Here is a 12,287-nt window from a genome sequence, read left to right on the forward strand (position 1 = left end):
GGTTTTAAATTAAAAGTCATTGAAGTGGCAAAAGAAATTGGTAACTGCACTGCTGCAACAACATTCAATGTGTCTGAGAAATTGGTGTGAGATTGGAGGAAGGAAGAAGATGTAAAAAAAAATGTGTCACATTTTTGAACGGGCGTATAAATCTGGGTCTGATTTTATGATCGATATTTCGGGTTTCAAGACCCGACTTATACGCGAATATATACTGTAGTAAAAACATTGTCATTCCAGAGACTCACCACTGCAGAATCTCTTCATTCAAATGTAAATTCTCAAATTTAAGTAATTCATTTTCTTCTTTTAAATACAAGGAAATGAATGAATCACACCAGTTTGGTGCTACATCAGAATGGCTGCAAATACAGTATCTACCAATAAGGAGTCACTGTAGCATCTTCTTAAACCGTACATAGAAGTGAACATTTTGTCCAATAATTTTATATCACTGAAAGCTGCAATATCACACTCAGAAACTTGGAAACTGAACAGTAGCCATTTTTAAGAATTAAATGGTAAAATTAAAGTTTAGTGTTTTTCAACCTCTAAACTAGAAGCTAGTAAAATGTTTTTAAAAGTGCATAGTAAATATGATATCATTTGTGTTAACTCACTGTAAACAATATTTGATTGTTTTAAACAAAGTACTTGATTTTTTCTAATCAAATGTATTTATGAAAATGCATTAGCAAAGGCAAAAAGAAACTCAAAACCAAGGCTGATTTATACTTCGGTGTCGAGTCTATGCTGTAGGCAGTTGCCTGAACACAAGTTGCCGGTGTTTGTAGCATGTAGGAAAAGTGAGTGATCCATTGAAACACAGATAGTTTCCTTCTTGCTACACATTTTCATCTCCAAGTGAATGTACAGTAATTGTCTCTCTCCGCTTTTTAATACGTTTGCTGATTTCCAAATCAATCATAGCCGATATATCACGCCACAAATTCACTGCCATCTGATTGCATGTGTAGTGTTGTGATGAGATATCATACAAATGTGTATATTTTGTGATTTCTTGAACAACTGTTTCTTTGATCTGCTCTATGTTTACTTCAGAATAGAGTAAGACAAACAGTTCATGAAACACGTACAGTGGTGTGAAAAACTATTTGCCCCCTTCCTGATTTCTTATTCTTTTGCATGTTTGTCACACAAAATGTTTCTGATCATCAAACACATTTAACCATTAGTCAAATATAACACAAGTAAACACAAAATGCAGTTTATAAATGGTGGTTTTTATTATTTAGGGAGAAAAAAAAATCCAAACCTACATGGCCCTGTGTGAAAAAGTAATTGCCCCCTGAACCTAATAACTGGTTGGGCCACCCTTAGCAGCAATAACTGCAATCAAGCGTTTGCGATAACTTTCAATGAGTCTTTTACAGCACTCTGGAGGAATTTTGGCCCACTCATCTTTGCAAAATTGTTGTAATTCAGCTTTATTTGAGGGTTTTCTAGCATGAACCGCCTTTTTAAGGTCATGCCATAGCATCTCAATTGGATTCAGGTCAGGACTTTGACTAGGCCACTCCAAAGTCTTCAGTTTGTTTTTCTTCAGCCATTCAGAGGTGGATTTGCTGGTGTGTTTTGGGTCATTGTCCTGTTGCAGCACCCAAGATCGCTTCAGCTTGAGTTGACGAACAGATGGCCGGACATTCTCCTTCAGGATTTTTTGGTAGACAGTAGAATTCATGGTTCCGTCTATCACAGCAAGCCTTCCAGGTCCTGAAGCAGCAAAACAACCCCAGACCATCACACTACCACCACCATATTTTACTGTTGGTATGATGTTCTTTTTCTGAAATGCTGTGTTCCTTTTACGCCAGATGTAACGGGACATTTGCCTTCCAAAAAGTTCAACTTTTGTCTCATCAGTCCACAAGGTATTTTCCCAAAAGTCTTGGCAATCATTGAGATGTTTCTTAGCAAAATTGAGATGAGCCCTAATGTTCTTTTTGCTTAACAGTGGTTTGCGTCTTGGAAATCTGCCGTGCAGGCCGTTTTTGCCCAGTCTCTTTCTTATGGTGGAGTCGTGAACACTGACCTTAATTGAGGCAAGTGAGGCCTGCAGTTCTTTAGACGTTGTCCTGGGGTCTTTTGTGACCTCTCGGATGAGTTGTCTCTGCGCTCTTGGGGTAATTTTGGTCGGCCGGCCACTCCTGGGAAGGTTCACCACTGTTCCATGTTTTTGCCATTTGTGGATAATGGCTCTCACTGTGGTTCGCTGGAGTCCCAAAGCTTTAGAAATGGCTTTATAACCTTTACCAGACTGATAGATCTCAATTACTTCTGTTCTCATTTGTTCCTGAATTTCTTTGGATCTTGGCATGATGTCTAGCTTTTGAGGTGCTTTTGGTCTACTTCTCTGTGTCAGGCAGCTCCTATTTAAGTGATTTCTTGATTGAAACAGGTGTGGCAGTAATCAGGCCTGGGGGTGGCTACGGAAATTGAACTCAGGTGTGATACACCACAGTTAGGTTATTTTTTAACAAGGGGGCAATTACATTTTCACACAAGGCCATGTAGGTTTGGATTTTTTTTCTCCCTAAATAATAAAAACCATCATTTAAAAACTGCATTTTGTGTTTACTTGTGTTATATTTGACTAATGGTTAAATGTGTTTGATGATCAGAAACATTTTGTGTGACAAACATGCAAAAGAATAAGAAATCAGGAAGGGGGCAAATAGTTTTTCACACCACTGTAGTTTGCTAAACTGGCCAATCAGAGTCATAGGGGTTGCTGTCGATGCAATGGGTAGTCACATTTTTTAGTAGGTGCGTATCAGGCTATGGCATAGGCTCAACACAGAAGTATAAATCAGCCTTCACTCTCCCCTTATCTTACCACACATTAACTAGCAAAAAAAATAAAATCTGTACAGAATCCACTCAACACCTTGGACTACTCTACCCAACTTTGTGCCCTGGAATATTGCAAAAGTGGAAGCTAACCGGGCTTTGCATATAGACAAAATTGAATAAAGAATGGGAAAGACACCTATATAAATACCATTTATTTGATGACCTTAAAGGAACCATTCTAAATTGTTAAAAGGCTTTACTTACCGTGAGTCAGTATGCTGCATATTGGCCTGACATGCAAGTAGGAATTTCACTGTACTGTGTGCATGTCATAATACTGTGTGAAATAGGTTAGTTTTTCATTTATTTCTGATGTTACCTTTGTATTTTTGTGATCTTTTTTATATTAATCTGGGGTTTAGAACTATGCAAATTTCAATTTGAATATTAGTTTTCTTTTTCACTTGGGTGTTGTGATCTTGTCCACCATCACCATACATTGATAAGTATGATGACTGGGAGTGTGCAGCACTGTGATTTTACTTTCATGACAGTATAAAGGTCAACACTGTGCACTTTGTGTATCTTAGACTGTCGACCAACTTCCAAAAAAGATCGCACTTGATTGTTAATGGTTATTATCTTTTAAGATATTAGGTCTTAGAGCTTAAATTTTCAACTTTAATTTAGGATTTTGTTTTGAGGTTGTTGATTTCCCAAAATCTGAAGTTATTTTAAATATCATTTACGTTTTTTTCCTTTTATCCTATCATTAAAAAGATTACTGTAAGTAGCCATCTTAGTAGAATAAATACCACTACTATTCTTCCTACCATTTTCAGTTGAAGGGGAATATTAATGATTGGGGATTAACTGGGGGAACAGCAGTTTAGAAGAGGAGTTTTATATTCTAAATCTGAGAAATAAGCCCATCAGATTGTGAAGTAAAAATTTACAAAATCTGTGGGAAAGTTGTGTTGCATAAAAGGATATCCTAGACAATTTTATTGTTGGACATAGTTAAAAGTGAAAATAAAGTCAGGGCAATACACAAATGTATAAGTAGGCTTAGCAATTAGCACAGCCAAGAGCTATCAAGAAAATATGTTGCTCAGTGTATGAAAGCTTTGATTAGTCCAATGACGATAATAATATAAATTAATTATTATATAATAATATAGTAATTATTAATGTTGTGGAAAGCATACCCCCAGACACAGACAGAAAGACACCAGAATGTCCAAACACACTTCTTTTATTTTCTTTCAGCACCACAATGCCTTCCTTCACCAACTCTTTCTTCTTCTCTTTCTCTCTTCTTCTTCTCTTTCACCTTCGACCTCCTCTCACCCTCCTCACGTCTTCTTCCTCCCAACTCTGGCTCTCTTAGTGGAGGGAGGCAGCCCCTTTTATTATGACCTGGATGAGCCCCAGGTGCTCCCCCTGACATCCCTTCCTGGTGTGCCGGACGTGTCAGGATAGCACCTGGAAGCACACCGGGTGCCCTTGGGATTACTTCCGGCAGCACTTCCTGGTGTGGCGGAAGTGCTGCCATCCAGGACTCCCTAACTGTCTGGGCGCCCCCTGGCGGTGGCCACGTCTTCTCACAGTGGTGAGTGTCCTGGCTCCATTCCTGTGGCCCCCAATTAGGCCCGGGCGGCTGCCCTCTCGTGGCCGAGGAGAAGTATCGTCCAACTCGGGGACTGTCCAGGCGTCCCGGCCGGGCAGTGTCCCCGCTCATCCGTGACAATGTAAAAAGGTTACATTTGGGGATCAATTTATTCCAGACAATGTCTAATTCAGTTTAAAAAGGCTCATTGTATGCATGTTTTTGATCCATTGCACCAATGACTTACACAGAATTAAATCCTGCCTGTGAGAGACATACTAAGGGCCCATCTTCCTTTCCCACACCATTCAAACAGCCATAATCTTTGGCCATTTACTTATTAATATATTTTATTTTCCCTTTTTTCTCCTTAAGAATTTTGTTTGGTAGGTTAATTTTCAATTTCATCTGTGTTGCCCCTCTGAAATGTAATAAGCGCGCATATGAAGAAAAATGGAGATTATTTGAGTCATATCGGCCCATTTGACAATGATGTTTTCTACCAGCGATAAATGTATCATATAAGAAATTTTTGATCAAAAATGTACCATACCATCGTTATGATTAAAACATACATAATTTTCTTTAATGAGTGCCTGTGCAGAGCTTTTAGAAGGGTGCCAGGAAAGTATGAGGAGGCAAACCAATTTGGTGCTGGAATATATAAAATGTGATACAGTTGGAGGTGGAGAAATCTCAGCTTCATTGTTGGTTCAGATGTACATAGATATCTTCAGATGAAGCATCCTATTGTTCCAAATTAATTTGGAAAGTAGGAGTTTTACACAGGAACATGAGAAGAGAGTGGGTGAGAAGAGGAGAATAAAAATAATGCAATGAAAACTGGGTAAATAAGAAAAAAATTGCATTAGAAGAACATTTTTTTAGGCTTCGTTAAAATGCACAATACCTGTAAGGCTTAACTGGGTTCAAGCTGGCATGAATGACCACAATCTGGTTTTTCACTGGAATACAGTAAGAGATATTATGGGTTTGCGCAGTTGATTTAAAGGGAGCAAAACTAGCTATTAACAATTCATTTCATATTTTAAAAAGCTCATGTAAAAAAAATGTCATTAATGAAGGGTGAGATAGAGTGGGAGGGTATCCAGATTTAAGACAACTACTGTTAAATACTTAAACAAAAGAGTAAATGAAAATAAGGGAAGAGAGTCACCCTGACAACAACAAATAAGATGTACAGTGGACCATTGACTTACGAACTCAATTCGTTCACGAGGGCTGGTTGTAACTCAAGTTGGTTGTAAGTCAAGACTATTTTTCCCATAAGAAATAATGGAAATGCCCTTAATGTGTTCCGAACCGCCCACAGCAACACTTACTTACCTTTTTTTAATAGAAAAGGGTTGTATATTGTGCATAATTTACCAAAAACACCAATAATGTTTCTAATGTACTAACCAAAAAGTTATAAATAGTGCCTAGCCTACCAGAAACAACAATTTCATACTGTACTCACCATTTAAGTTGACATCTTTGGCTTGCAGGAAGGAGGAGGAGAATGAAATGGAACGTGGTTATTGTTTGGAAGGAGTTTCCTTATACAAATCTTTTCTTTGTAAAATTGTCGAGATGGTGGATTTCGACATGCTGTACATATTAGTGAGATTGGTCACACGAACGCCACTCTCATATTTCCACACAATTTCCTACTTCGTTTCGATTGAAATCTCTTTCTTTACCTTCGTTACCTTCGCTTCCTTCCTTAGCAATTATCGAAATAAATTATATAAATCACTCCACTGACCGAAATTACGTCCACAAACACATGTATCTGGGCTCCGACTGATGCTTACAAACGCTCTCGGCTGTTTGTTTACAATCGCACAAGCGGATACACGTGACCGCATTCGGGTTGTAACGCAAAAATTTTGGTCGTAAAGCAAGTTGTTCGCATGTCAGGCCGGTCGTATATCAAGGGTCAACTGTATTTATATAGCACATTTTCAGACATGAGCTTTACAATGATAATAGCTAAAGAGTTACAAAAAGAATGTAAAACACTAAAGAGCAGTTATTTATAAAAGGTTACCCTAGACATCAGAATGTGAAACAAAATACCCAGCTTAACAAATAAATGATATGGCCATATGACATGGGAGGAGAAGACGACCAAAAGACCACCTAGCTCCTTCTGGGCATTCTATAGTGCATCTAATTTTCACTATTATCAGGATAATCTTATGGAGTTTTCTTTATTTCCCAGCATTTCGGGTGGCTGAAATGGACTTTGGCAAGGCGTCAGTGGCACATAGCACCACCAAGTATCCGAAAAAATCTTCCATGTGTGCCTAAGAGACAATATCAAGGCTTGCCAACTTGTAATTCCACCCTGAGCCATAAGTTGGCATTGTGTTAAAACATTTCTCCTCCCCTTCCCTGTGCAGATCTGGGAACCAACAAATTCAACGCATATGACATCACTTCCAGTTCCCACCCCTTTCACCTCACTGCCTTCATAACTGGCAACACTGCAATCTTTCTCTAGTGTGATCAGAGACTCATATCTGAAAAGACATTACACTCACAACTTGTTAACTCGTGTTTACTCTTTTGGTTTTACAATATAAGGGGTTTGCCTGAGGGTGCCACAATTCTTTATCTGTGTTTTTGTTTTTTATTTACAATAGCCTAGTTGGCAGGAGTAGTATGGGAAAGATGAGCATACAAGTGGATCTCAATAGCATGGTTGCTGCATTATCAGAGGAGGTAGTGGCTTTGCGGGCTCAGGTCCTGGATATCCAAAGACAGCTCAATAATGGGCTCTTCAGGATGACCATGCCTTTGGATCTTCCCAGGTACTTATTCCACTTTGTTCTAAGGAAGATATTGAGGCATATCTCCTCATATTTAAACATACTGCAACCTACCACTGATGGGAGCATGCAAATGGGCACACATACTGGCCCAATTCCTGACAGGAAGACTCACAGGCCCTACTATGACCTCAACAATGAAATGGGCAGTGATTATAACTAGTTCAAGGCTGAGATCCTTGCCAGGTACAATGTGATAGCTGACCAGTGGGTGACCAGTGGAGTGGTGCTTTGACCCAGAGCAGCCAGTGTGCTCCAGGGTGTTCAAGATTAGGGGGAGGCCTGGACGCTGGTTAAGTCCCAAATCTAAAGACTCTTAAAAACTACATTCATGCTCTCCCTGAGACTCTCATCTGACAGGGCCACAGGCTATCTAGGGGCACAGTGGACAACCTTGTGGAGGCATCACCACCATCTTTCTCCAGTCTGATTGGAGACTTGCATCTGGAAAAACATTATACTTTTGACACCTTAACTTGCGTTTTTTATTTTGACTTTAGAATATACAGGGTTTGCCTGAGTGTACCCCAACTCTTTCTGAGTGTTTCTGTGCTTTATTTACACAACCTGGAAGAAAATAACTCCACAAAGACAATTGCCAGTCTAGAAATGTCACATAAAATAAAAAGGGGAATGTACAAAATCTACCAGGAGCAAAGGGAGATTTTAAACCCACGTGCAGCTTTGAGTCAGCAAAGATAACCAGGGATCTGCTGTGCCGCAAAATACTGAACAGTATTTAATTAATCTATTCCTTGAATGCCAAGAGATTACTGTTAAACTAGCATTTTACAAATTAAAAAATATAAGACTAAAAAATACTACCGATATTTTCTTTAGCAAAACCACAGTGTGATTGTGGTTCTGTCTTATTCCAAGAAATAAATAATAAAGAAAATTAAGTTGGTTACAGTCCTTTGTGTGCTGCAGCAAAAATGAATAAAGACAAATAAAGACTTAGGGACCTTCAAAGTAACTAAATTATTATTGGAAGGAAAAATAAAAGAACTGAGCAAAAGGTCTAAGGTCAATATCAAAATCTTGGTTTCTTAGCCAGTATAAGTGTCACAATGGAGAGACAGGTATGCCAGCTAGACAGGAAAACGACTTCTTGCCTGGCTGGAGGTATGTAAAGAATGGACAAACAGAAGCCAGAGGACTGGGTGATTCCATTCCCCCATACAAGAAGTGACAGTGGTCCTCCCGAGGTGTCACACTTTGGACACCCACAAGGTTACATAGGAGTTAAAGTGTGGAAATGCAACACTGTCAGGGTCCCTGGGTACCATTAGAGGGCGCTGTTGGGGGAAGACCTCCCTGGGTTTCATATGTCCTGGAAATGCTTCCAAGAGGACAACCATGGCACTGGAAGTATTCTTGGGTCCAGCTTAAAAGAAGTTCACCGCCTCTCTTGGATGAATCAGAGTCTGGAGGCAGTGAGTGACACTCAACAAGAGAAGTGGAAATAGAGACACTTGCTTTTACAGGTGTGGTGACTTATTTGTGCAAAAAAATCCTTTATTTAAACTGGGACTGTGTTGGGTAGCATTGTGCCTTAGGTTTGGGCCTCAGAGGTGCCCCCTTGTGGTCACACCAGCAAAAACAAAGCCCTGTCACACAATGGTTCATTCTTTGTCAATGTTGATACATGAATGAACCCCTAATTCCAATGGTGGGGTTTTTTAAGTGGCAGCTGGACTGGAAGAGGCAGGACATCTGGGAGTATGGCAAAAGTGATGTTATGGCGTATTGGTGATGTCACCCTCTACTCCAGAGGCAAGGAGGGGAGAAATGTTAAAAACACTGTGTTATCCCTTTTCCATTCCTATATAGTCTTACCTTCTCAGAGCTTATAAAAGCTCCCAAAGTCTGTCTAAAACTTGTCTAAAGCATCTCAGAATAAGAAGTATGTCCTTGAGCCTATCAGTTTAGAAAGGAATACCAGTTTAGACCTAAATTTAGGAATGAAAGTATGATTTCTTAGAAGCCTGCTTAAACTTGAGAAATATCCTGACTGCCTGATAATATAGAATTCTACTCTATCCCTCAGTAATGATTTGGAATATCAGCTAATGCTTGAGTAAAAGCAAGGATAGAAAAATCATTATGCCTGTACATTGCATCTAAGGGAAGAAAAATTCTCAAAAAACTTAAAACAATGGAGAGATTAAAAAAAAGACACCAAAGTAGAATTCCCTTGGTACAGATGTTATTAGAGATATTGTCACAGCATGATTCTTGTCCTGTCAGAATGAAACTTAAGTTATAGCAATTGTATTTCTTATTCCAGCTACAAGTCAAAAGTGAAACAAAGATGATTTTTGACCATCCCAGTCTGCAATCAATTAGATTTAGTTTCCAGCAAAATGAAAAAGTCTGTATTTTCTGTTTCATACCTGGAGAAAATACTTTTCCCTATAGAGAAAAGTCTGAGGCATGTCTGCCAAGGCGTGGATACACTTATTCCAAGGAAAACAAATTTATTTAGGCAAGGTTATTTTATGAATTTATATATACATTTATATTTAGTCAGAGAGATCTCTGTAATAGTGAATCAATACTATAGCTGTAGAGTTTGAATAGTTAATTTCAAATTATCTGTGGATTTGGTGAGGAAAAGATAGTTATTCTTTGCTAATGACATTTTCCAACAACCAACAAATTCAAATATTCACAAAATATCAATTTTCAACACACTTCAATGAAGTTAACTTTGTAGGTATCCATTCAACTAACTTTATTCTTATTAAGCACAATTCTACATGCAGTATAAGCCATGTTTTATTATAATAAATGACAAATATAATGCAAACAATGAAAAGAGACACATCAACCATTAAGCATTATGTTGAAATATAAACAACATTTTTTTCTGTAGCCTATTTTCATACAAAGTATGTTACTCAGAGTGCTTTACTACATATCAAAGAAGTAGTTACTATACATGTAAAGGAAAACAAATTAAATTGAGATAAGAATAATAATCCATCCATCCATCCATTATCCAACCTGCTATATCCTAACTACAGGGTCTTGGGGGTCTACTGGAGCCAATCCCAGCCAACACAGGCCGCAAGGTAGGAAACAAACCCCGGGCAGGATGCCAGCCCACCGCAGAAGAATAATAATGCATAAGTAATATACAAAAGATAAATAAATACTGCACACTTGCATAAGGAAGATATATATATAGAATTGTTTTTAAAGTTTCAGTTGGCCAGGGTGGATCAAAAAAACACTCCAGTTAACCTGGAGAAAAAACAAAATCCACCATGGAAGAACTGCAAAAGAAAACAGAGAAAAGTAAAAATTAAAAATGATCGCAGATTAACTGAAGAGAATGATATTTCTCTGCATATCTAGGTTATTAAGAGTAGAACTAAATCAGAGCTCTGAAAAAACAAAATTAAAAGAGTGTGAGTTTCCTAAAATGTTCCACAGTATTAGTCTTGTGTAACTCAATTGGTAAAGTATTCCACATTTTTAATGCCTAATAGCAAAAGGCTGAGGTGGGTAGTAACGAGTTACATTTACTCCGTTACATTTACTTGAGTAACTTTTTAAAAAAATTGTACTTCTAAGAGTAGTTTTACTGCACCATACTTTTTACGTTTACTTGAGTACATTTGTGAAGAAGAAACACTACTCTTACTCCACTACATTGGGCAACACTCGACTCGTTACTTTTTTCCATTTACACATTAGATACGCTATATTTTTGCCAGAGAGAAGTCGCCAGTGGATCTACTGCATGACTGTTTCACCAATCAGACTTAGCAGCAATAATCACATGACTCTGTTTCACCAATCAGATGTAGCCATGCAGTCACATGACCACACACAAACTTCCTGCGTCTGCAGCTTGTGAGAGACTTTTTAGTTATGGGGGCTCCTGTTTACTGCTAAACGGTCACAGCTTCACTGCAAGAAGCTTGAGAGCCAACACCTGCTGAAGCTGCTTAACTATCACTTCACTGTGTGAAAAACAAGCATGTTTTAACCAAACATGCACAGACACAGACAGTCATGGTAAAGAGAGACTTCTTGTACGTGCACAAGCTGCCTTGTTCTAATGTTATTTTCTATCAGCTGTGCTATTTCGAGGGCAAGTGTGTGACGATGTCGGTCCCCTACAGACACCCTCTTCCCACATGGAAGTCTGCTGAACCCACCCCGTCGAAAGATATGACCGAGATGAGCTGACATATGAGGATAATTCACTGATGAGGCCAGAGGATGATGGAAAAAGTGCTCAAGTGCTTTTATTAAAAACCAGTCAAAACAAAAGTAAAATCAACAAAAGGGTCAATAGTGCAGTGTTCTAAAAAAACAGTACATATATAAATACATAAAAATCATTGTTAAAAGTGGGGATAAGAAAATCAATAAATAAATCCGTTAAAACTCTGAGGTTAAAATGCAGACTAACTCTTCCTGATCTCAGCCCACCTCCTTCTCATTCTCCCCGGCTCACCCATTGCTCGCGTAGCTGGCGGAGACTCAGCAGCCACGAGCTCCTTTCGGCTGACCTCCGTCTTGGCTGCCTCCAGGCATCATGGCCAGACCCTCTGAGGTCGGCTCTCCTCCCTTCTTCCTTCGTGCTCATGTGGTCGCACCTCAAAAGCCTAGGGAGGGCACCTGCCTTGCTTGCCACACTCGAACTAGCCCCTAGAGCGCCACAGCTAACGCACGCTTTCATGGGGCCCTAGCTCGCACTGCTTCCTCCCTCCAGGTGGCCAGATCGTCGTTCCCAAGCATGCCTTTCATGTCTTTTAACTTCTTTTCTTTTCTCCTTTTCTTTGACTCCCCCTTCTTTTTTTGTGCCGACCCGTATATATACACTCCCGTCTCCGTGGGCCTTAATCACACACCGCAGGAAGCCAATGAAGCAATTGATGTGATTCGCTCCAACTACCTCATTAACTCCCTGCGGTTGTGCAATTGCGCCTACAGAGAGTGACACGGCTTTATGGATTTTTTTTTTGATGCTGCAGACCCGCTACGCCATAAAATGAATATACAGTATT

The sequence above is a fragment of the Erpetoichthys calabaricus genome, chromosome 12, assembly GCF_900747795.2.
Source record: "Erpetoichthys calabaricus chromosome 12, fErpCal1.3, whole genome shotgun sequence".
NCBI lineage: Eukaryota > Metazoa > Chordata > Cladistia > Polypteriformes > Polypteridae > Erpetoichthys > Erpetoichthys calabaricus.